We start from the raw sequence: 23,720 nt of genomic DNA, 5'->3' as shown, positions 1-23,720 counted from the left end.
TGAAATATATCAAATTAATAAATCCCAGTGAAACCAAGAATTTCACATTTTCTGTACAAATGTATTTGACAGATGTTTTTATCTTTTACTTCCAGTGAGCCACTACCATTATGTTTTATTTTCCAGATGTATGTCCTTGCTCTCTTAAAACTACAGCAGTTCCACTATGCAGTAAAGCAATAAATTTATAGAACATTCTTCTGAACTGCCTGCTTGTTTCATAATTCCACTTCCATATCTTCAGTTGTTCTAAAATATATTGAACTGTCAATGTGGGGGTCAGGAGATTAGAACACTTTGTAGTTTCTCTGCCAATGCCTTTGTTTAACTCAGAAAATAAGCTACACTACCAAGGGAGTGATGAAATCAAGGATACATAGAGTCACAAAGGCATAAAAATGTTAAACACTGTATAGTGCAGACGTTTCTTAAGAGGGAAAGTGGTATCTCCACATGTACTTACTTTGAGTACTCATCAGCAAACTGTTTTTATTAAAACTTGTAAAGAATACAAAACAGCACGCAAGGGTTTTGCAATTAAAAAAAAAAAAAAAAGTTGTTCTCTGCTCTCAGATCTACTGTCTCACAGAATCATCTGCCTTTTGACCTTGTAATGTTATGCACTTTGTCTGACCTCGGTTTACTGTCAGCTAATTTAAATTTCATTTGTTTGCTTTTACCTGGAAATCAGCAAACCTCATGGGGTTTTCTTGGAATTTTGTGAGCCCTTTCTGGGTTTTCATAACATTGAAGGCAAACATTTCATGTTTTCTTATAATTTCCTGGGAAACAGACAGAATGAAAACAAAATGTCTTTCAGAACTCCTAAAAGGACAAAAGATCATAGGATTATATTTATTAATATTGAGCTTTGGTTTATATTTAAATAGACGCTCATACTAACAGATAAAACACTGACCCATTTGAAGTAGAACAATTTTATGAACAGGGATAATGAATTCGAAAGCCATGATAGAGTTTGAAGATGAATGCTTTTGTGCTTGTGGGAAAGCCAATATTAAAATATGTCAGAGACAAAGAGAAAGCATCCATGATGGGACTTTGTCAGGCCCAAGAGATGAAGGTGTTATAAGAGTCTAGAAGAAAGAAAAATTGTGAACATTGTAGCTTATGCTCGAGTGTATATGACTGTGTGATAACAAGCCAAGGCTTGTATTCTATGAAGCTCCACAAAACCTCCAAGGCTGCTGCTTTAGCGTCCTGGAACTCCTTCTGGTTCACAGTTCAAATCTAAAAAATGTGGAGCTCGCAGTCTAAGTACATTGGCAGTGCTTAAGGGAAGACAGCAAAATTAAAAATCAAAATTTAATAATGGATTTACTCATCAGACATCTGCCTCCACTACAGCATACAAGGCACAGATGACAGCCCATCTCAAACCACATCAGAATACTCCACTCCGAAGAAAACAGCCAAGTCAGGACCTAGAGAATGGATCATGAATGCCTTCTTCCATTTTTACCTAGGCTTGTGGACAGCCTCTTTATGAGTGCTTATTGTACAATGGATTTAACATTTTTTCCACATTTTCTTACTTTAATTGTTACTTTACTGAAAGATTTATAAAACAATTAAAATTAAGGCTGAGAATTAGGAATCACACCCAGAACAAAGGCCAGTGTGACTTTGCAGTTAGCTTAGTGGTTAGAAGTAATGTTCTCTGAGGGAGGGACAAGGGTGAAGCCAAGTTCTTACCTAAATTAATCTCCTATTAATATCTCTAGAAATCTTCAGAAGATGCTTACATAGAGCATATCTATTTTTTGGCATAACTTCTCCAAGATAAAGCTTGGTTTTGTTTGTTTGTTTGTGTTTTTTTTAAACATATTCCCCAGGTGATGATCACCCTGTGTATAGATTATATCATCCTTTTCACTGTACTTGACAATTCAGTATTGCCCTAAATACATCCATTGAGAACCATTCTGCAAAGGTACTATTTCTAACCCATTGTTTTGATGAAGTCACCTTTCTTGGAACTGTATGTTTAACCCCTGCATCAGATCTGCCCATGGCAGAATTTCTTCCACTTCAGACACTCACTTCCAGGCTTATTCCTGACCTCATACCCAGCAGGAGGTCCTTGTAAAAATCCCTGTGGTTGATATTTCTCCTTTATCCAGTATAAACTCTCAAATCCTCCCTGTCTCTAGTATTTGAACACAGGTGAATCATTAATTAAGAAATACAGGTAGTGCCACTCAAATTTTAGCTTTTTATGTTTTCCCACTGACAAATACATATGTGCTCAGGATAGTTGTATATGTTTTGAGACTTGGATGTTGAGGAAACTGACGGTAAGAAGAGAAAGCCTTTGAACCTGTCTGGTTAATCTATGGAAAGCCAGCACATAGAGAGGAGTCAGGTTTTTACTGCAGTAATTTAATACTGTGCATTACTCCGAAAATTATATGATTTACACAGAAACTGCTGCAGGCACAATGAGTGTGCCTTGTAAAAACAATCATTGTTCTCTAGGGTAGGTAATTCTGCATATTAGAAGAACAGAATGCTGTTCTTATTCACACTTGGATTCTAACATGGCTTTTTAAATTATCGGTTTTCATATGATTAAAAAATAATTGGGTCCTTCCATTCTTCTTTCACCAGTTTTAGACTGGATATCACAAAACAAACAAACAGAAACAGTAATAAAAAAGCCTTAGAAAAGTGTCTGGGATATTATTTTCTTTTAATATCCCAAACAGGAAATAATAACTTCAACACAGTGTAAGGCAGATAGTTGTTACCAAATAAGTGCACATAAAGAGGTTTTGAGTATCCCACTAGACACTTATCTAATATAATACCAGAGAATACTTCTCTTCTGAGTCCATTTAAATATTGAGACAAACAAGTTATGCCAAATAAAATCCTCAGTTTAAACTTCAGGATTAGATTCAGGCAGACAGGACAGTGAATAAGATTTCTCAAAGCCTAGAAAGTAACACAACTAATAGTGCCCCAGAGGAAGGGAAATTTTCACCAGGAGTTCATGTGGAGAGAAAAAAAGAGTACTCAAAAGAGAGTTCTGATGCCTTAGCAGAAGAAAGGATCTAAAGGTATTGCTCGTAACTTTTGACCTGGCACTACAGTCCTTTGAGACCTCTGCCTTCTGAATGAAAGGGAAAGAGAAAGAAAAGATGGGTCTTAGTTTCACCTGGACAAATAAGATTATTATATTCTTCAACTGTGTGACCTTGGCAATGTGATTTCCCTTATTTGGAAGAACAGGCAGCAGCAATCTGTGTATATAAAGAAGATGTCAAAGTTTAGGCAACACTGAAATGCTTTGGGATTTTTATATATTTAGACATAAATATGCAGGTATATACTACCAAGAATTTTTTAAACCACCGTGATTTTCAAATCACACTCCCAAGAAGATAAAAATGTTCAAACATCCTCTGAAACACTTCTCTTTGGGCCTATAAATAGTTTCATAAATCTGTTTCACTGAACATTATTTCAGAGACTGAAGTTCAGCTTTCATCTAGGTATTGTTTATAACTAATCTGGATAATTGTTTACAAGTAATTGTTCCAGACCAGCACAACATACTATTTATCTATGTATCTAATTCTACATACATAATGCAATGCCACCCTTTAACACGATCTTATCTTTTTCTACTCCAGCTGAAGAGATGTTAAAGAGGGAAAGATACCTCGTCTGATTTTTGACTGTTATAGTTGCTTTATTTCAGTGGAATGTAATAATTTTCCATGTGCATATGCAAGACTTAGAAAATGTTTGTGTCCCGTGTTTCTTCCATGGCCTTAAATAAACATCTTTCATAATCTGGAATTCAGACTTTTCATTTCTTAATAAAAAAGAAATACAATATTATTTTACCTTTAATTTATTAAGCATTTTGTCAAGTTACAACATACAGTGGAAAGGGGGAAGAAGACAGAGTCCTGAAGTGACCTGTTGCTTGATAAATATCTAACACAGAACAAAGTTTAATATGAGATTTATGCTTGAGAACTGTTAGTTATGTCACTTATTCAAAGACGTGTAAAATGTCTTGCTCGAACTGGAATTATGATGTAAATAAAGGTGGGAGATTTTGGTTGCGCAGTGTCTGTAAATAACTCTCTTGAAAGGCTCAAGTTTGTGATATGCATATATTCCATCTGAAATGGTGGTCCTCTGTTCATAGGGTTCATTGAACCCAGGGAGAAAATATTTTATATTGCAAGCTTAGATACATTAGCTTAATTATGTGGCACTGAAGCAATTTGAAACCATGTCTTTGATAGAGCATATGAGTACAAATGAAATAATTTCTACTTTTAATCTTCATTTCGGAGTTGTTGACAAAGGTCACGGTGGTGTCTGAAATGAGTGAAGTTCTGTTATGAAAATAATACTGCACCTATACTAAGGACCAGGCTAGCAACCTTTTTTAAGTCAGCACAGTATAGATCATAGTTAATGGCTACATGCTCTAACACTTAAATAACGTAGCTGTAAAGAAACTGATTACTGGGAGTGGTCTCTGACCTGAGCTCGCTCTCAGACTGTACCTGGGCATTGTCTAAGATGGTCCAAGCTCACAGAGGACAGAGCTCTGCTAAGGACTAACAGGAGGGGCAACTGCAATGCTAGTGTCTGGCTCCGTGCTCTGGCCCTGTTGATTTCACTGGAGACCAGCATAGCGTAAAAGACACAACAGTGTTCAACAAGAGTGTTCAATAAAAGAAAACACAAATATCCAAGTTTTTGAAAGTCCAGCTAAACAATTTTGTGTTTAGCAATGCCTACTCTCAACTGAACCTCTTCAGCTGACCTTTATTTATGTCTTGGAGATTTTTCGCCTGCGTTTTAAACAAAAAGATAATTTATCCAGGAGGCAAGATGACATTTCAGTTTCTTTAGAAAATAATAGATAACTAGAAAAGGAGAGAAAACATCATCTGTTTTTGCTGGGTTTTTTTTAAGCAGGAGGTTTTAGAAACCTTATCTTAGTAAAACAAATAACCTTCTCCTTCAGCTGTGAACAATAGCAACAAAAAACTCCTACCACAGTCTTAAAATCTGCAGAATAGAAAACTCCTTTATAGTAATAGAAAAATATTGTAGAGCTTTAGAAGATGCAATGACTGAAGCCCTAGCCCTTAGTGAATTATGACAAAAAAGAGAATGTCCCAGTGGCCAGATTTAATTGTTCTTCATGCACTTGAAAATGCCATGTAAATGTGGAAGATCCAGTTACTGGATCTGCTATGTGTGTTTGATAAAAGACGCATCAATCATTACTAGTTATGAGATATTTCCGTAAGAGGGCTTAAAAGGGAAACACAGTTTGGTTTTTGTGCTGCAGACAGCATCCAACAAAGATTCTGCTGTCATCGAGCGGGCTGCAGAACTGTCAGCCCTGCCTTTTGCTCTACCTTTCTGAAAGGCTGTTTGTTTCCTTTGTGACAGGTAAGGATGGGGGTCATTATTGTTAACAGGCAGGAAGGAAGAATGGGGTACAAATTTTGCTTATGCTGTTTGGTTTCTATTACATCTTTCTCCCTTTGCTTTTAAACTCAATTTTTCTTCAGCTGCCCTTACAAGTTTCACACCCTCACTCTCCTCCAGTCTTGTTTCCCTGTGCAAAATGGATAACAAGTTATACTGTAAGAAATGCTTCACTAATTCCCTTGAAGGTCAAAAAGGCAATCTTGTCACTGAGCTCTAGAACTGAAGGGCAGAATCTCAGCCATCAACTTAGAAGATATTCAGAGTCAGTCATCCCTTCATTTGTCACATTGCTTGGAGTGCAAGGAGTGAGTGAAAATTAAAGCCAAAGAGTTAGTGAAAATTAAAACTAAATTAATTGCTAAAGATTTAGTTATTCATTTTGATTCCAAGCCCAGATGCAACAAAATTTCCAATTAAAGCTCCAATGAATACTTCCATGGGCACTCTAAAGTCAAGAAGTACTGAAAATATCACACGCCAGCTTATGTCATAAAACTATTCAGAAAGGACTATTCATGAAGTCCTCTGCTTGAATGATGTAGACTCAAAACACCTCAGAGGGAGAGCAGATTTAACCTAGGTCTATGACATCCTAGGTAAGTTCCTGAATTGCTAGATAAAATCTCTTTCAATGATTTTAGAAATCTTTCTTCACTTTTTTTTTTTTTTTTTTCCCCCCTCAATTTGATGCACCCCTTGGGGGAATAGTCAAATTCCCCCTGTTTTTCCTAGAAATTGTTTGACAAATTCAACCTGAAATATCTAATAGATGCCTACTATATTTTAGAGTTAACTATATTTTACACTTAAAAGTATCTTTTTTTTTTTTTTTTTGGCAGAAGATGCATGCCTAGGTCAACTTGCAACAGTTATGCCTAAATGGCCTTCATGTACAGAGAGATGTTCACATATGTAGCAGCATTATAATTGCTATATCTTTCATTGGAACTCCATCAATCACTGACAGTTCTGCTTTTAAAGGTGCATGCTCTGGAGGAACATAACAGGGCTTTTTTTATCCATTTTGACAGCTTCTGCAACAGATAGCAAGATTTTATCTTCTGAAACCTGATTCTCCTCTTATTTATGCCAGTGTGACTTTGATTATTCGCTTTTATGGAATTAAATAAATATTAATTTGTACCATTATGAGAAAGACTGAACTTAAGGTCACAATGCATCTGACAACCTTTCCTACATAGTTGAAGAAAATTAACAATTATATAGTAGAACTAGGGTTTTTTTTTTTCAAAACACAAACTTCTGCTAGACATAGGTTCAGCTCCACAAGAAGAAGAGAAAGGAAGAAAGAAAAGAAAGAAAAGAAAAGAAAGAAAGAAAAGAAAGAAAAGAAAGAAAGAGAGAGAGAGAAAAAAAGAGAGAAAGAAAGAGAGAAAGAAAGAAAGAAAGAAAGAAAGAAAGAAAGAAAGAAAGAAAGAAAGAAAGAAAGAAAGAAAGAAAGAAAGAAAGAAAGAAAGACTAAACTCCCCCAAACCAAGAATAACAAAAAAATCCCTTATTCTCCTTCCATTTATGCAATGACTTTAAAAGATAATTCTGGCTTAGACCAGAACAAGAGAAGAATCAAGTTAAATGCACCTCTAACTGTAAGTAATATTTGGCAAGTGTGTGCACATGTGATATATGTGTATGTAAGCATGAACACACAATGTCCAGACCATTTTTTGTCAATATTAATAACATTTTTTTTCTTTAAGACAGTAATGAGAGTTTTGTGTTCTGATTCTTCAGCTACATGTAGACATAAAAATATAATTGTGGAAAACCTCACATCCATAAACATTTCAGTTCCAGGCATCTATTCTATTTCACCTCTGCACATTTGCATATTACTGTCTACTTTGCCCTAGATGAACGTGAAATGGTTCTCCACTCCTCTTTTTCCACATCATAAAAACAATTCCAAGGCTGTCTTGAAGTTCATTTGCTGAGGTTATCAGAGGTACATCAACATGCTGAATATTAGGTGCTGCAGAGATTGTGTCTTTAAGGTTTGAATTTTGCTCATGAAATTCTATCCATTACCATTATTCAATTTGTGCAAAACTTTTGTAATAGCTTTTCATTCCTGAAACAGGTTTTTCATTCATTTACAGGAATCTTTCACCATTTTTTGAATCTTTGTAGTGTTGCAAATTTCCCAGTCTCTGATTTCACACCATTGGGTGTCAGTATGACTCCCAAATACAATTCTTTTTATTTTGAAATGAACATGGCTATATATTTTACAGTTAGACCTGCTGCCCAAACAATTTCTAAAACTTTCCTTAGTCTGTGAGAACACTGGCTTCACCAGGAACTGATAGTACTTGGGCACTCTGAAAAATTAACTAATTTTATTTGAATCCTAAATAAGGAGGTAAGTGTCTGACTGTACTCCCTTAAATTAAAAGGCTGCTGCTCTGAAGTCAGGCTTCCTTTACCTGTGTATTTTACCAGTAGCCTTGACCCCATCTCACTACACTAAGGTATACAGAAAGAACTTTCCAGGTAAAGGATTTTGTATCCATATGCAGGTGCACTGCCAAGAACTAGAACAAATAAGTAGTTTCTGAAATCAATGAGGCTTGAGGTCAACATAAGATCATCCAGTGGTCCTCTAGCACTTTGGGAGAAAGCTGTAGATAGGACAGTCTGAGGACCCTGGAGGGCAATTCAGCTCACTCTTAGGTAGACTTTTAAAGGCTGTCCCTTTGATTTGCCTTCCAGGCTTTGTTGGTTGTATTGATTAAATCTCTGTTAAGTACATAGGAAATGTATATAACTATCTTTTCTTTAGATACCTACATTCAGGTAAATTAAATCTGGATCTAAATCCCATTCCACCAGACTATTCTCACTAAGCTTGTATCAATAAAAATATTGAATATTATGATAAGGAAATCTGCTCCCAAATCGCTGTTACAGTTAGGGCTGACTTGGCTTTTGTAACGTGAAGACACAATTTCTATCACTGTATGAGTCTCAAAACACATGGATAATCCCCTAGCTCTCTAGCAAGGACATGCCAACTTTTCCTTAGCTGTCTTTTTGTTTAGTCTTCAGAAGACACTCAAATAAGATGCAAGGGGACAAACTTTTAAAAGTTGGTTTCTTTTGAAATAAACTTCAAACTTCAGACACAAAGTAGCTCCAGATGTTTGATTCCCATGCATGCTGACTGGCAGAGTGAAAGCTAAAGCATGTTTTAAAGGAGTTATTTTTTTAAAATACAAATGGACACCTGAGCCCTCCTATCTCCTCAAAATATCCATCTTTTAGTTCCCTTTCTGCTTGTCTTCCCTGCCAGATTCATATGTGCCGTTGTTCTGTTACCCAATGTGTTTATCCTGCCCACCATAACGTCTCTTCATCAGAGTAAAGAACAGAAGCTCAGAAATCTCTGGAGTAGTAAAGCTGCCAGAGGAGGTAAAAGCAGATTTTGGAGACTAGTTTACCCAGAGAGTCTGTATGTCACATAAGACTTCCAGAAGGTCTGCTGAAATGCACCTTTGTGGGAGAAAAAGAGCTGCTTAGGGAGTAGTCAGGATCCTGCATGAAAGCTCTTTCTGTTCAGACCAGCTGCTTGGTTAGTCCTCAGAAAACACTGATGGGATTGTTTCAAGTTTTATGCACATTTGCTTAAGGCATTGGATAGGTGTTTCTTTAAATTAAAAAAAACAACCAAACGAAAAAAAAAACAATTCACAAATGATTAAGAGACAAATAAATTGGTGATTTTTTTTCTGTGACCTCATTCCACCTGCACTTGGATGTGCAGATGTATTTTTAGTTCACTAGCAGCTGTCCTGGTAAGTGAAGTCATCAAAAAACTGTAAAGGCAGATGATAGAATTAGGACACGTAAAGCCCACTTTCCACTGTGGGGTGGAAATGCCAGCAGCTCCCACACAAAATGCTTTTACAGTTCAGGCCTGGGACTGCGACTTTGATTAAGTAGTCTGTACTTCTATAACCTTCCAGTGTAAGCCAATATTTTCTTTCTAGGTCTTGGTTTCCCAGTACAAGAAGATGAGAAACAACCTCCTTCTTTTCTCAGTTTTCTATTATTCTTTTTTTTTGAAGTTGTAGCATCTTCAAGGTAGGGAGTTGTACATTCTTTAGTGAACAGGCATCTAGCCATCTCTGCATTGTCCCTACGTGGTGATGTAAAAGGAATAATGGACCAAAATGGTTCGCACCATAGAAAATGAGTAGAGTCTTTTGTGCAACACTGAACTGAAAGAAAAGAGACCTTATCCCATGGAATACACTCAGTTGAATTCTGCATTTGAATCTATGCAAAATTATGTGTACAGTTAAATTTTAAAGTCTTTTTCAAAGGCAGAATTGGGATATCCCTTTGGTATTCTTCCCTTTAGCTTTTTAGGAAGTTTAGTAAACTGTGGATTTTAATTTTGACATTCTATGAAGTAATGACAAAGAGCTAGTATTATTTGTTGGGAAAAGGAAGAGGACAATTGTTTATAAAAGAATATATGCTAAAATTGTTTTCAAAGACTGACATTTCAGAAATCTAACTGGCTTCTGTGTTTATCTCAGAGGACAAATCGTTTAAATGTAAACAAGTGTATTTTACTTTTAGTTTCGGTTATTCAACCTCTGTATCAGACACAGGAATTTATGTATTTATTCCAGTAGTTGTCTAGTTGAAGCATATCAGTGAAAGGTTATTTATTTAAAAAAAAAAAAAAAAGACAAACAAACAAAAAACCCTAAAAAACCCTAAAGCTCACAAAAAAAAAATGCCCTTGCAAAAAAACCCAGAAAACCAGCATGCAGCTAAATCAAAGAGGATGTTTTTTCCCTGCGTTTTTGGCAGCAGTTGTCATGAGAAGCTCTATGGGATTGCTGTCTCTGTATTCACTAGATGCTTCTATGTGTCTTCTTTGAAATGGGGTGGTGGGATTGGAAATGCTCCACAGCTAGTCTGTCACTTTGATAAAATAGGTCATCAGTGGCATCTCTGCTAAAAGCTTGTTGCTGTTTTTAATGCTGCATGTCCTTCTCCAGAGAAAGAAGCAGCTGTGAGCTCCACCGCCACATGCCTGCTGTGTGACTGCAGCTATCTAACTATTATGATAGCATTTGCTTTCGCACACTTTCAACTTTTTTACGGAGTTTGCCTGTTTAAGGTAATTTTACAAAAGGCACTACTGAGGAAGCATGGTATAGCACAAACACAGTCTGGGATCTTTCATGGAAATTTTTTTTTGCTTTCTATCTTTCTTGTTCTTTGACCTGTAACATGGAAGAGCATTAGTTCTTCCTTTGGTATCATGTGCATACAACATGTTCACAAAAATGAGAGGAAAACCAAAAAGAAGCCAGAATCCACTTCTAGCCATGACTAATTTATATTATTCCTGGGACTCAAATCAGTTATTAGGACAGTATACTAAACCAGCTTAAATAGTTTTGTGGTAATTTGTTTTTGCAGAGCAGTTCCAGTCCTCCCACTAAATCTGGACCTTCCACCTATTCTGCTGAGTTTGCTTTTGGCTCAGCAATATAACTGTGTATTCATTTTTCAACAAAGCATGGCTTCTGGCTCAAACAGAGACAATTCAAACATTTTTTATTCTTCTGGACATGTTTTGGTGCTTTTTGTTTTGAAACAATCAAGAATTTAAATACAGGAAGGTATTGTTGCTGGAGGATGTTGCCTGTTGCATTTCTCTCTCTTTCCTACTCATGCCAAATGCACCCTTTGTGGGAATAATAAAGTGAAATAAGGACAAAGAGAAAAAGCAAAAGAAAATGAAAGGAATTATAGAACTACACCACTTTATGATTGCAGATGCTCTACATGCATCACTCACAGCTCAGATTATTAGCACAAAGAAGAAAGGAATAGGAAAATTTGTTTATTTGTTTTAAACTAGATTGGGGATAGATGATCTATTAATGTCATAGTACATACAAATTTTCTTTGACTTCAATAAAAAGTGCTGCTATGCTGAATGGGTAGAATCAGAAAAATAGGTAAAGATAAAATAAAGTTCTCTTAAACCACATCAGGGATTTATAGCTGGACTAAGCACTAGCTGCTGTTAAGTGAGGGAAACTGTGTCCCTGTAAGACATTCAGGTAGTGATAGATGGTCTGTAGAAGCACTTGGCCTGTAGGAAAGAGAGTGCCTTAAGCTTTAATGCAAGTGGAGGCTTGGCCATTGATGGAAGGAAGAGGTGCTAGTAAAGAGAGAGAGTGAGTCAAATCAGTTAGTCTTTGGTGGTTAACTGTATATTCATTTTGAGTTTTCTGTCATGAACGACAGCAGATCACACAATTAGAGCTAGAGATGCCAGCAACACCACAGGAAGGTGAAAGAACTTAGTGAGTCATGGATTTACTAGGATAGCTAATGCATCTGAGATTTGTTGCCCTGTAGCCTTTTAGGTCTGAAGCATAGCATACGTGTGACACAGACCACATGAAATGATGACGGTCATATGCCTGTGCAGTCAGTCCTGTTCAGACTGTATTTGAGATGTATTTGTCTGAGACAGTAATACGAAAGGCAAAAGGTAGTGTGGTCCATCTATTTAAAAATAGTGTTGGCCTAAATATTCCTGCAGTATTGGAACATAGGGGAGCAGCAAGCATTTTGGAGGATGTGTAACACAAGATATCCTGGGTCAGTTAGAGAAAAACATAATCGTATATATTCTGAGTAACCTGAATTACAGTTCATCTAACTTCTAGTGAAATGCATAAAACAGAACAGAGAATTAATCTCACTTAGTGAAGATGTTAATATGAGATAGCACTGGTTACCATATCTACCATATCTATATTATATCTACGTATCTACCATACTTATATCTACAATATGATATTCAGTTCAACTACAGCAAAGTCCAATAGATATGAGTGTCCCATTTCTGCCATACCTAAGTCCTTTGGAAAATGTGTCAATTCATTCATTGCTCAGAACTAGCACTTGGACATTTTTTGAAATAACAGTAGCTGAAGTCATAAACATAGTTAACTTTTGCTCACCACTACCTTCTGAACTCTTGCAAAACTGCATAAAATGTGCCATTGTTCAGCTCCACTCCATGGAGTCAGTGCAATTCAGAGAGACTGCAGCATGTCCGAACTATTTCTTCATTTCGCACAGGTGAGACAAAACATCCTGTGGAGGTTGAAGAGGCACAACCTTCTCATTGCATTTATTCATCTGAAAACTGAACTGAACTAAATAACTAGGATGCAACCACATAGGGCTTTAACATTTAACACTGAACACATTGAACCGAGTCCACACCAGCTGGCAACTAGCAAAGAGAGCAAGAGAGCAGTTAAGCAGAAATCTAAATTATTCCCATACAATTATGAACAGACAAGAATTCTGTATTATTTAAACTGGACTGACATATTTTTCTGGGTTCATTCTGTGGGATAATTCTATATGTTGTTTTACTTACCTTTCTGCTGATGAGTTGGGTAGTTTAGATTACACACCTGAAGTGCATACTAAAAGAGTTACATTAAAATAAATGAGCCTGTTCATTTTCAGAGAACTGTGAGAGACAAAAGTTTAAATATTCACAGCAGGTGGCACTACCTATTTCATTTCAAAATATTGCCAGGGAAAAGAAGAATCTAATAGCTATCTGCTGTGAGGAAGGGGTTATAAAGAATATTATATCCGGTGTCAGCTTTGGACTTTCAAATAAACAAAAAACACCCCAGTGTCTGTATTTCATTTACATTCGGAGCTGACTGGTAACCTATTCCTTTTTGTTCCCTGTGTCATCCTTCCATACCTCCAGCCTCTGATGTCAAATATCCTTTCCAGGGGAAATGTCAGAGTAAAAAGGGAGATTTTTCTTATGTGGAGAGTTCATTGCCTACTCCTCCCTAATGCTGAAATGTCAGCCGTTGTACATTCTGGTTAAAAAAAAAAAAAAACAAACAACCACTATTTTGTGTGTGCCAATTAAACACTTATTGCAAAGAATTGCTGGGGTGAAATTATACCATAGAGGGTTGGGATCTCTGTGTTTATGGGAACATTCATAGATGTATTTTATCCCTACAGGAGAAGCACACTAGCCTCTCAGAAATATTTTTACTTTAAAAAACTCTGTGCATGGAATATAGAGAGGATGTGCTATTCACATGTAACCCTGCAATAGAGTACTACCCTTGTAAGTAACAGGCCATAAGCTTTGTACTGAGAATACAAAAACCTCAGGACTGAGGCTCATCAGGCCTGCTCTGCCTGAACTTGTCTTGACCTGACTACAGCATTTTTTCACTCAGTTTAACAGTAACAGACTCTAGTGCAACTCTGTAGTGTAGGCAAATGCAGGCCTGGTAGGACAGCAGGGTCCTTGAGAGGTGGGAATACAGAGTGCAGAGTGGAAGAGCACCCGAGTGGGACGGTAAGACATGGGGTACAGGCTAGCACTGAAAACCCCAGAGCAATAAACAATTTACCCATGGCTAGAAATGAAAATGCAGACATGGAGCTGAGAAAAACTGGGTTTAGGGGTGGCAAAGATAATAAATCCAATTGTAGACCAATGAATAAAGAGCAAAGGTGTAAAAGCATGTTATCAAACATAGAAAAATAACCCCAAGTCATCAATGGAGTGAGGAGAAAGACATCATTAGCAATAAGCACCACATTCCTCCTGGAAAAGGACTACAGCTGCTGACGACTCGCTGCTATACATCCCCCACGACCCCAGCCCCAAATGAAACCACCAACTTTAGGACCTCAAGGAGCAGAGACAAGGCAAGCACACCACTAAGGAAAGGGCTAGAAACTAGGGAATACACATATAGCAATTCCAACTGTATTAATATCGTTCTTTTTCTTTAAAAATTATATTTGGACAATTGATTGGATTGTTAAGATTTCAGTTATGTTTACAAGAAATTATTGCCTTTATATGTGTGCTTCCTCTTTACTCAAAATAGGATTTTGAGCATTACAATGTATATGCAATGCATGAGTTTTTACATTTTCGCAAAGAGCATGCGCAAGTGGCCATTTGTGAATCTAGTACTTACAAAGAATGTAAGTTTAGTACTTATAAAGAACAGCCCTGCCAATGAGAGTCCTCTCTCTTAACTGTGGAGAGAAAAATCAACCACCTTCCAAAAAGCTAGTACAGCTAAAGCTTCAATAGTGCAGGCTTTTCTATGTTCTCTTTCCAGTGTGCCTCAACTCTGATTGACAAGGACCATCTCAAAAGTGAGAGGTTATTTCAGTTTTCACGACCCATTCAGCACTTAACCTGTCATCATGACAGCCAACAAGTGTGCCAATTAGTGTGATATATTTCTATTAATCTCAACATTAACTGCAAAAATAACTAGTCTGCACATTCTGGAAGTACTGTGACTTGGGCATGTAATAAAACGGAGCATTGGATTAATCTAAGTGGATCTTAATGATGCATATGAAATAGTGTATAACTTTGGATATAAACATCTGGCTGATGACCGGTGAGGGACTGGCTAGTGTTCATTTGTACCACTGCCCACTAGTAGATGGGGTCCAAACAACCCATTTCATCATGAACCTATGCCACTGACAGACACTCTTCCACAACTCTGTTCAGAGCAGTTTGTCCTTCTAGATGGAATTTGATCTCTGCAGCTAATGTCACTGTGCTACTGATGGTGACCACAACGGGTAACGTAACATAATCCACAAACTGTTGTGCAGACAAAGATTTGCATATTGTTTGCCCATTACTTCTTTGAGTGAAACTTAAGTAATCTTTGCATCTGATGCAGTTTTCCTCATTTCATTTTAAATGGTAAAACAGATTTTGTGCTGGGAGGACATGATTTCCATAATTTTAGCAAGAAGTGAAAATATGCGTGGAACAAAGACAGAAATTGATCCTGTAAAATTCCTATTGAGCCTTAGCCCATAATATTTTTAAATCACAGTTGCTCATATTTTTGTTGGGTTTTTTCTTTTTTTTTTTTTCCCTTTTTTTTTTCTTTTTTTTTCTTTGATCTCATCTTATTAGACCAGTTTGATGTTACCCCTAGTTCTTCACACATGATTATTTTCCCTTAACAAAAGCTTATTCCCACTGAAAACATTTGAAGTCACACTGTTTTTAATGTAAGCAGGTTTTGACCCATTGAATATACAAGGCTTTAAACTGTCCATTTTATAAGACATTTTTGCTTAGGCTGTGAACCCCTGAGGTACTATGCCAATGTTAGAAAGGTATGCATAGTTATTTTTGTGCTTTATAAAATGTTTAACATTTTTGGTGCATAAATCATTTTTAGCTTTACCTAATTTCAAAGCATAAAGGGCATGTCAAACTTTACTAAACCGAAGCCCCAGGAAATGGTCTATAATAATGATGGATTTTTATAATGATATAACCCTTAATGAATTATTGTAGTTCCTTAACAAGGTTTTAATAAGAAATTTCTTTTGCCAGCAAGGTTATTAGTTCTCTCATCTGAATAGCCCTGGGCCTGTCTGCCATAGAATTGTACAACATAATATTTCTTTCTGTGTCAATCATACAATACTGCAACACTCCAAGCCATGAATAAAACAAACTTACTTTTCCTTTCTTTGCCTTTTTTTTTTTTTTTTTTTTTCTCTTTAAAGGTCAGGGGTTTTGAGTACGTAACTTGAAATGAAGATGTGCTGTCTACAAGACAACTGTTACTCATGTATAATGGAAGAATGCTCACTACCATTCAGACATTTTCCTGTATGCTAAGGTGTCTTGAAGAAATTGACTGCAGTATACAATCTCTTTACACTGAGTGGGTGCTTATCTGTGTCCTTTCATTGATATGTTGTACACTTTTTTTCTTTAAGGCATTTCTATATGTCTGAATAGTGGTTTGAATACTCTGATAGCCATTAGTCTTTTTTATTTTAGTGACCGTGTGTATACTTGTGACTGTGTGGGCAAGCGTGTGTACATAATTATTTGCTGATGTCTACTTGAAACAATATAACTGCCTTTTTAAACCATAGCTTTTTAAAAAAATACTAAAATAACACTAAAACTGCGAAGTCAAGCAGTGAAACGTTAAGAAATGCCTGCCCTATCTTTGTTCAGTTCTTTCATGTGTTTATGTTATGCTACAGTTATTAATTACTTGTTTAATTATTCAAGAGACACTAAACTAAAGCTGACTGCAAAGAGCTGCAGAAAAAACTTATGAGACTCACTGACTGCATGATATAACATAGTATGAAATTCCATGTCAACGAGTACAAAGCAATAAGCATGGTTAAAACCACAGTAAATGCTCATATTCTGTGATGGACTCTAAATTCGTGACTCCAATCCAAGAAAAGGATTTTGGAGTCATTGGATATTTCTTGGCAAACATCAGATCAATACTCTGCAGTGGTCACAAAGGCAAGCAGAATGTTAGCAATTATTAAGGAAGGATTTGAGAAGAAATACTATATAACCATAGAAATCCATAGATGTTCACTTTATGATGGTGTTTACATCTTGAATACAATACACAGTCCTAATCCCTCATTCCAAAAGGATATATGAGAACTAAAAAAGGTACAGAGGGTAGTGACAAGAATGATCAGAGGTAGAAATAGCTTATATCCAAGGACAAGTTAAATGCAATAGGAGTCTTAGGAGGGAGAAAAAAAGAAAATAAGAAACAAACAAAATAAAACAAAAGAATGAGTGAGAAAGGCTGTAAAAACCCCTATAAAGTCAAGAGCATCATGAAAAGGGGGAATATTTATCATGTCAGCAATCAGAATTACGTGCAGCCGATTAAATTATTTTGTAGCAAGTCTATAAATGACAGAAGGAAGTATTTTTTCAAAGGTCACATAATTTCATTGTAGAACGGATTGACACAGAATATTGTGGAGGCCACATGCATAAATGGGTTTAAAAAAGTGATTATACAAATTAATGAAAGAAAAGTCTGTCAAGAGCTATTAAACATGATGAAGTGATTCCCCAGCTCAGGAAATCTTTAAGGGATATATTGCTGAAAGCTAGAAGGACATAAAAGAGAAAGGTTTTATACCAATTTAGCACTGTGTTTTTTTCTTTTGCTTTGTTTTAGTTGGTTATGTTTAAATTCTTCTCTTCAACATCCGTTACTGGCCACTTCAGAGACAGGATGCTGGGTTAGATAGACTTTGGTCTTAAACTTTAGAGATATTTTTATCTTTTTTTTTTTTTTTTTACAGATTAAAATTTTCAGAGAATGTGTTATAATTGCCTCTGTGCCTTGAAACTGTAATCATAAAGTAGTACTAGGCAGTGTTGACCCAAGGAACAAAAATATGTTTGTACAAGGTATCTTACAGTGTATCCTCTTAAAGCTTGAAAAAGTATCTTCTGATCTTATGGGTGGATTCCTTTTATTTTTTCCAAATATCTGACATAGCCAAATTTGAGAGGATTTCAATTTAATGATAAAAGGAAAATCAGTATTAATTTCTACTCTACATTACAAGCACTGGCCCAAATCTTCACCTGAGTCTAAACTTGTCTTTTGTCCATATTTTCTCTATTCCACCCTGGGTGCAAGACTGGTCTTATGGTTGTCTTTGGGAAATGTCAAAAGTGAAAACTTAGACTTCTTAGAACACCCAGTCCATATCCAAAACCAGCATGGACAGGTGTTCTTCCGCATACCCTAGTTTTTGCAGAAAGACAGTGTGTCTGCAGGGTTTTCTGTAGGAGCTCCTTCAGAAACATGCCTCAGTAGAATCAAGGCTGGATTCAGGCTTCTGTTAGTGAGCTAAAGTGTTTTTCCTTTTAATTGTTCTCAGAAATTGTATAACTATTTTAACTACAGCATTTCAAAATTCTACTTGAGCCAAACATCAAGAAACTGGAGATGTTTAAACAAATAACAGCGGGAAAAATAGTAAGAACAGAGGGTCTTGGAAAAGTAGAGAGGTGTGATGGAAGTTCTGTATTACCAACTCTGTATGCAATTTATTTGGGAAATCGGTAAGAATTTCCAAAGGTTTAACCGAACAGGACAGAAATCTGAGGTGAATATTATTGCATTAATTTTCAAATGGGTAAATGAGCACTGAGAGCCCTAATGATACTACTACTAATGACTGTATTAACAGTCCGAAACAAAGTCAGTTTGAACATTTATTGTAATAATTTAACTACCAACAGTAATTAATGGGCAGATCTTTGTAGGCAGCAGGAACCTGGCTGCATGGAAGTACCTGCTTCACCTTGTCCCTCTCCACAGGCTGGAGAGGAATCTCTGCTCTGTCTGCTGGAGCACCTCCTCCCCCTCCTTCTCTCTCACCTTGGTGTCCACAGTTCTCTTTCTCATCACTTTGGTCTCACTCCTCACTACCAGGCAGTGTTTTGCCTTTTCTTAAACCTCTCTTCCCAGAGGTGCCACCACCTTCACTGAGGGGCTCAGCTGTGTCCAGTTGTGGGTCTGCCGGAGATGACTGGAACTGGCTGGAGGAAGCCCCAGTCTCTCCTCACAGAGGCTGCCTCTGCAGACCCTGCCAGCCAATGCCTTGGCACCTTCATCTGATACAGTTTTATGGTGATACTGGTGCCCCTGGAAGATACAACATGCCAATTGTATCAGCTTCTGTACAGCAGTATCAGCTGAAACACAGTGACACTCTGTTTTCACTCTTCTATACAGACATGATCTATGAAACCTAGGGTTAAATGACAACCGAGGAAGGTCTTTATGAATACCTTTTTTGTACTGAGTCTAGCTGGAATGGAGTTAGTTTTCTTCATAGCAGATTGAATGGTGCTGTGGTTTGAATCTGTGGCCAAAACAGTGTTGAACCACTCCTGTTTTAGCTATGGCTGAACAGTGCTTAAACAGTATCAAGGCCGTCTCTGTTTCTCACTCTGCTGTCCCACAGAGTAGGCTAGGGGTGGGCAAGAGACTGGGAGGAGACACAGTTGTGACATCCAACAGCAACTGCCCCAAGGGATATTCTATACCATAAAACACTGTGCTCAGCAGTAAAACATGGTTTTTCCAGTGTTAATTGTTGCTCATTGGTCTGCTGGTATGAGGTAGTGAATGACTGCTTTCACATTAGCTGTTACTTTTCTTATTTTCCTTTACTTATAATACTTCTGTGTCAATGAACAAGGGTTTTTTTGTTGCATCTTCCCTTCCAATTGTCTCATGCATCTTGATGGGGGAGTGAGTTACCGGGTGGGGCCTTAGCTGCCAGCTGGTGTTAACCCATAACATTTATACTGAACTCAAGTATCAGAATTCAAGCATCTTTGAAAAGGTGGGCATAAAATTGGTCACTTTTTTGTGGAAGCAAAAAGCTGATGACATCTGAGATGGTTGTCTCTGCACTAGACACTTTATGTCTCCTTTGTAGTGAATAGAAAGAAGCAGAGACCAACAGGGCACAATTCATATGATTCAGAAGACTGATGAAGGTAAGACTGATCCAGCAGGTATCTTATTCATAGATTTATTTTGGTTCCAAGTTCTGACTTGGATGGAAATAAAAGACCAACCATAGTTTGCTGCTTAGGTAACTGAACATGAAAAATAAAGCAGAAATATAAGTAAGTATGTTAAAAATATTTTTGTCTCTGAAAAAAATGTTCAGTTCCTGCTGTAGGCAGGCGTCCATGTAGGCTCTTTTATGGTTCAGCAGTTCTTGTAGGAGGAATATGTATTTTGTATAATCAATTATATATAACAACCAGGGCTGAGCAAATAAATGATATTTTACTTCAACAAGCCATTCTGGCAAGGCATTCTATCAGAAAAAGTGATTCATATCTTTCAATACTGATGTCTGTTCAACTATAAGCTTTTCAAAGGGAAAACTTTGAGGGGTAAATGCAAATTATTAACACAGAGCACTGTAAGGAATTACTAATACACACACACAAAGATCAAGTATGTGTCACCAATGTGAGACTACATTTTATAGTTTAGGCCTTTTTTCTGTCTTATTTGGATCAAATTTATGTGAGAAATTTGCATAAGTCAGGGAGAGATCTTTATTATATGATTCACTGTAACTCATTAGGGCTTTTGTTTCCATATACATAACGAACTCTGCTGATGTAAAACACAAATGATTGCACTTGATTGACCCTGAAGTTATCCATTCTCAACAAAAAAGGATGGAGCATCTTGAAAGCCATATGCCAACAGATGTAAAGGCGATGAATTCCAATATAAATATGGTGATTATTATTGGTCAGCACTGCAAGCAGCAAATTTTAAAAGCATGCAAGCAGAGAAGGTTAGGAGACAAGATTAAAAGGCAAAAATATTGATCTCATCCTGCAGCTTTATATTTCAGCACATCATTCACTTTCAACTCTCTGTCTCAGTGGCCACCAGCTTGAACAGCTTGAACTTTTTCTTTATGTTATGGCTACTTCTCTGTGTACAGAGATTTTTGCAAAGGATGATGGGGAAGAAACACAACCATCCTTTAAGGCAGAATAGAACCATGGCATTCTTTTAAAATACATTCATATATCATCTTGATTAAATAAGTTAAGTGTAATTGTACACAGAGGTATTTTAATACTAGTGGCTAGACTAATTTCCTATACCAATGTTTTTTTCTGGACTTTTTTCAACAATATTTATAAAAATGTATATAAATATATATTTTAATATAAATATCTATGCAAAATATAAAATATATATTAATATAAAATATAAATGTAATGAATAATGGAAATTATAAACAAAAAAAGCTGAGCAAGAGAGAAAGCAGAAAGAAGATTAATCACATCGGATTTTTACCAATACATTATTAAGCATATTTAGCAAGCTGTGATACTCCAGTGTGGATTAACTACTTGGAGGAGAACCAGACTATGTGACTTTTTTTCCCAAGAACAATGTACTAACAAAGTATTTGAGATCTGACCTGCACCTCTTGTATTTTGCCGGTACCATCTAGCCCAGTTGAGTTAAAGAGATGTTTCCCACTGTTTGGGTCAGTAGGAGCTGTCATAAGCATTTCTCAGTCAGCAGGAGTCATTCCTGAGCCAGTGGGAGCTGTCACAAACCATTCTGACATAACATGCATCATGCTGGAAGTGAGATTGACCTCTCCAACCTCTCTTGCTATTATATGCAGGTAATCAGGTCACTCCACCCATCTGGTAGCTCAGACTGAGCTCAGCTCAGCCATTCATCCCCTGATGCTATTGGCCTGACTATCTTTTCAGCTGCAACAGTCATGTACCCATGAAACATCATCCAGATCAATGGACTTATACTAGTGTGAAATTATTATGAACTGGAGAATATGGTCCTTTATTTCACACCATTTTACCCTGCAAGCCATCAAAGGGGCAGTTTGGATAGCATTTGAAAAGACTGCAGGATAACAGCAGATGCTCTGTTATGTGCAAAGCACCTGACATGCTAAGTGTCTAGTCCTGAAAGTATCCTGAGTTTTGCAAGTAGGGTCTTTCAACACAGTTTTCTGTGCAAAAATCCTTTATGCTGTGGGAGGGTTAAGTGTTGCAGAAAAGACTACTCAATGGATGTTTTACTCTCTGCAGTAGGTGATGGGTAATACTGGAGAAATGGATGTATTTTACCTCTGCCTAATTTAACAACCATAAACTCTTTTTTGAAGATATGACTAAGTTTTCTCTTTCAATAAAGAATAGTGGTCACTACTTTTAATGTAACTATTCCTGTTACCATGCTTTATCCAGTAGTTCCAGGCTACAGTATAGCTGAATGCTGAACATTCACACAGAACATGAGACACTGTTACCCTAAATTTACTTTTTGATTCAGGGGAATCAAACTTCACAAAGCCTCTCTTGCAGAAATGCTTCAACCTTAAAATACTACCTGGGAACAACATGAGTATGTGTGAGGGGAAGCTCTTCACTGCTCCTCTAAAAGCTGCTTCCCTGTGCCATGTATGTTTAAAGATTAATTAGATACACAGGTACAGCCTGCACTACTGTGAGGACCTGAGCAGGGTTCACAACTTTGAACCCTGTTTTAGTTGTGATACTTATATATGTCTCATCTCACAATAGACAGGCTGTGGAAGAGAGAGTTCTGTACCTTTTATCTAGTAGTAGGCGGCTAGAGCATCTCCATGTGTAACATCTATATCTCCCGCAGCAGAGCTCTGAAGATCAGTCTCTGGGACATCTGCAGCAGGTCAGTCTCAGCTTCTATTGTTGAAGTAGTTCCACTTCATATGTAGTGATTATGGAGTAAATGGTCCCTGGGATAGCATAAGAGTGTGTGTCACTCTGTGACCTAACCACAAGCCACAGTGTATGTGATGAAGAAGGAATAGCCTCCTTTCATATACCTTTATCAATATATATAGGATAAGCTTTCTCTGGATCATGAATGAGGACTCTGCTCTTCTTAGTCACATGGAAAGTTCAGATCTGGAAAGGCAAAAGGATAAATGATCTCTGGTTTTCCACTTCCAACATCACTGTTCTCACTGTTATTGTTAACAGCTAAAAAGAAAGAGAATAGGAAGCTTTAGGAGCTCTCTTTTGTGTGATCCTTTTCAATATCAGCTATGTATATGACTGAAGACTGTGACACATCCTCAGGAAAATACTGTTTGGCAGGTAAGGAAAGGGAAAAAAAATAGGACAAAGTGCTTTTTATAGGCAAGACACTGGTTTTGATGACACATAGCTACTCCTAGTTCTGCACAGAGCGAGACCAGTGCTACTTCTAATTGGTAGGGGATCCTGCTACTGTATGTGGAGTCATATCCAGAACAAGGAAGCTAGGACATAATGGTGAAATGGGATCATGAACTGAATTAATATAGAGATTCTGTTCATAATGCTCCTTCTTCTAGTACTTGGTCGTACAACGTTTTTTTCTTGTTCTACTTGGTTGTAACTAGTTGCATATTCCAACAAGTGCCACCACTGGCTTCTGTATAGCAGTCTCTTTGCTCTAAATCAAATATTTTGTCTCATAATCCCATTTGATGTCCAGGTTTCCCTCACATGTCACATGTTTGTATTTGATATCATTCATTCCCATATTAAGTTCCTCCCTCAATTGCAGGTTCTGTGTGGTCTCCTAGACTCCTACACTATCTCCTCTCTTCCTCTTCCCCTTCCAAGAATATTCCATGTATACCTCACTCTCTCACAATCCAGTGGTTGTGATTTCAAAGGAAAAATAGCCAGATTATCAGATTGTAATGGAAAGCAAACTCTGACATTCAGATTGCTATGAATATCT

Source organism: Athene noctua, chromosome 1, assembly GCF_965140245.1.
Source record: "Athene noctua chromosome 1, bAthNoc1.hap1.1, whole genome shotgun sequence".
NCBI classification, from domain to species: Eukaryota; Metazoa; Chordata; class Aves; order Strigiformes; family Strigidae; genus Athene; species Athene noctua.
This window is presented reverse-complemented; position numbering follows the sequence as displayed.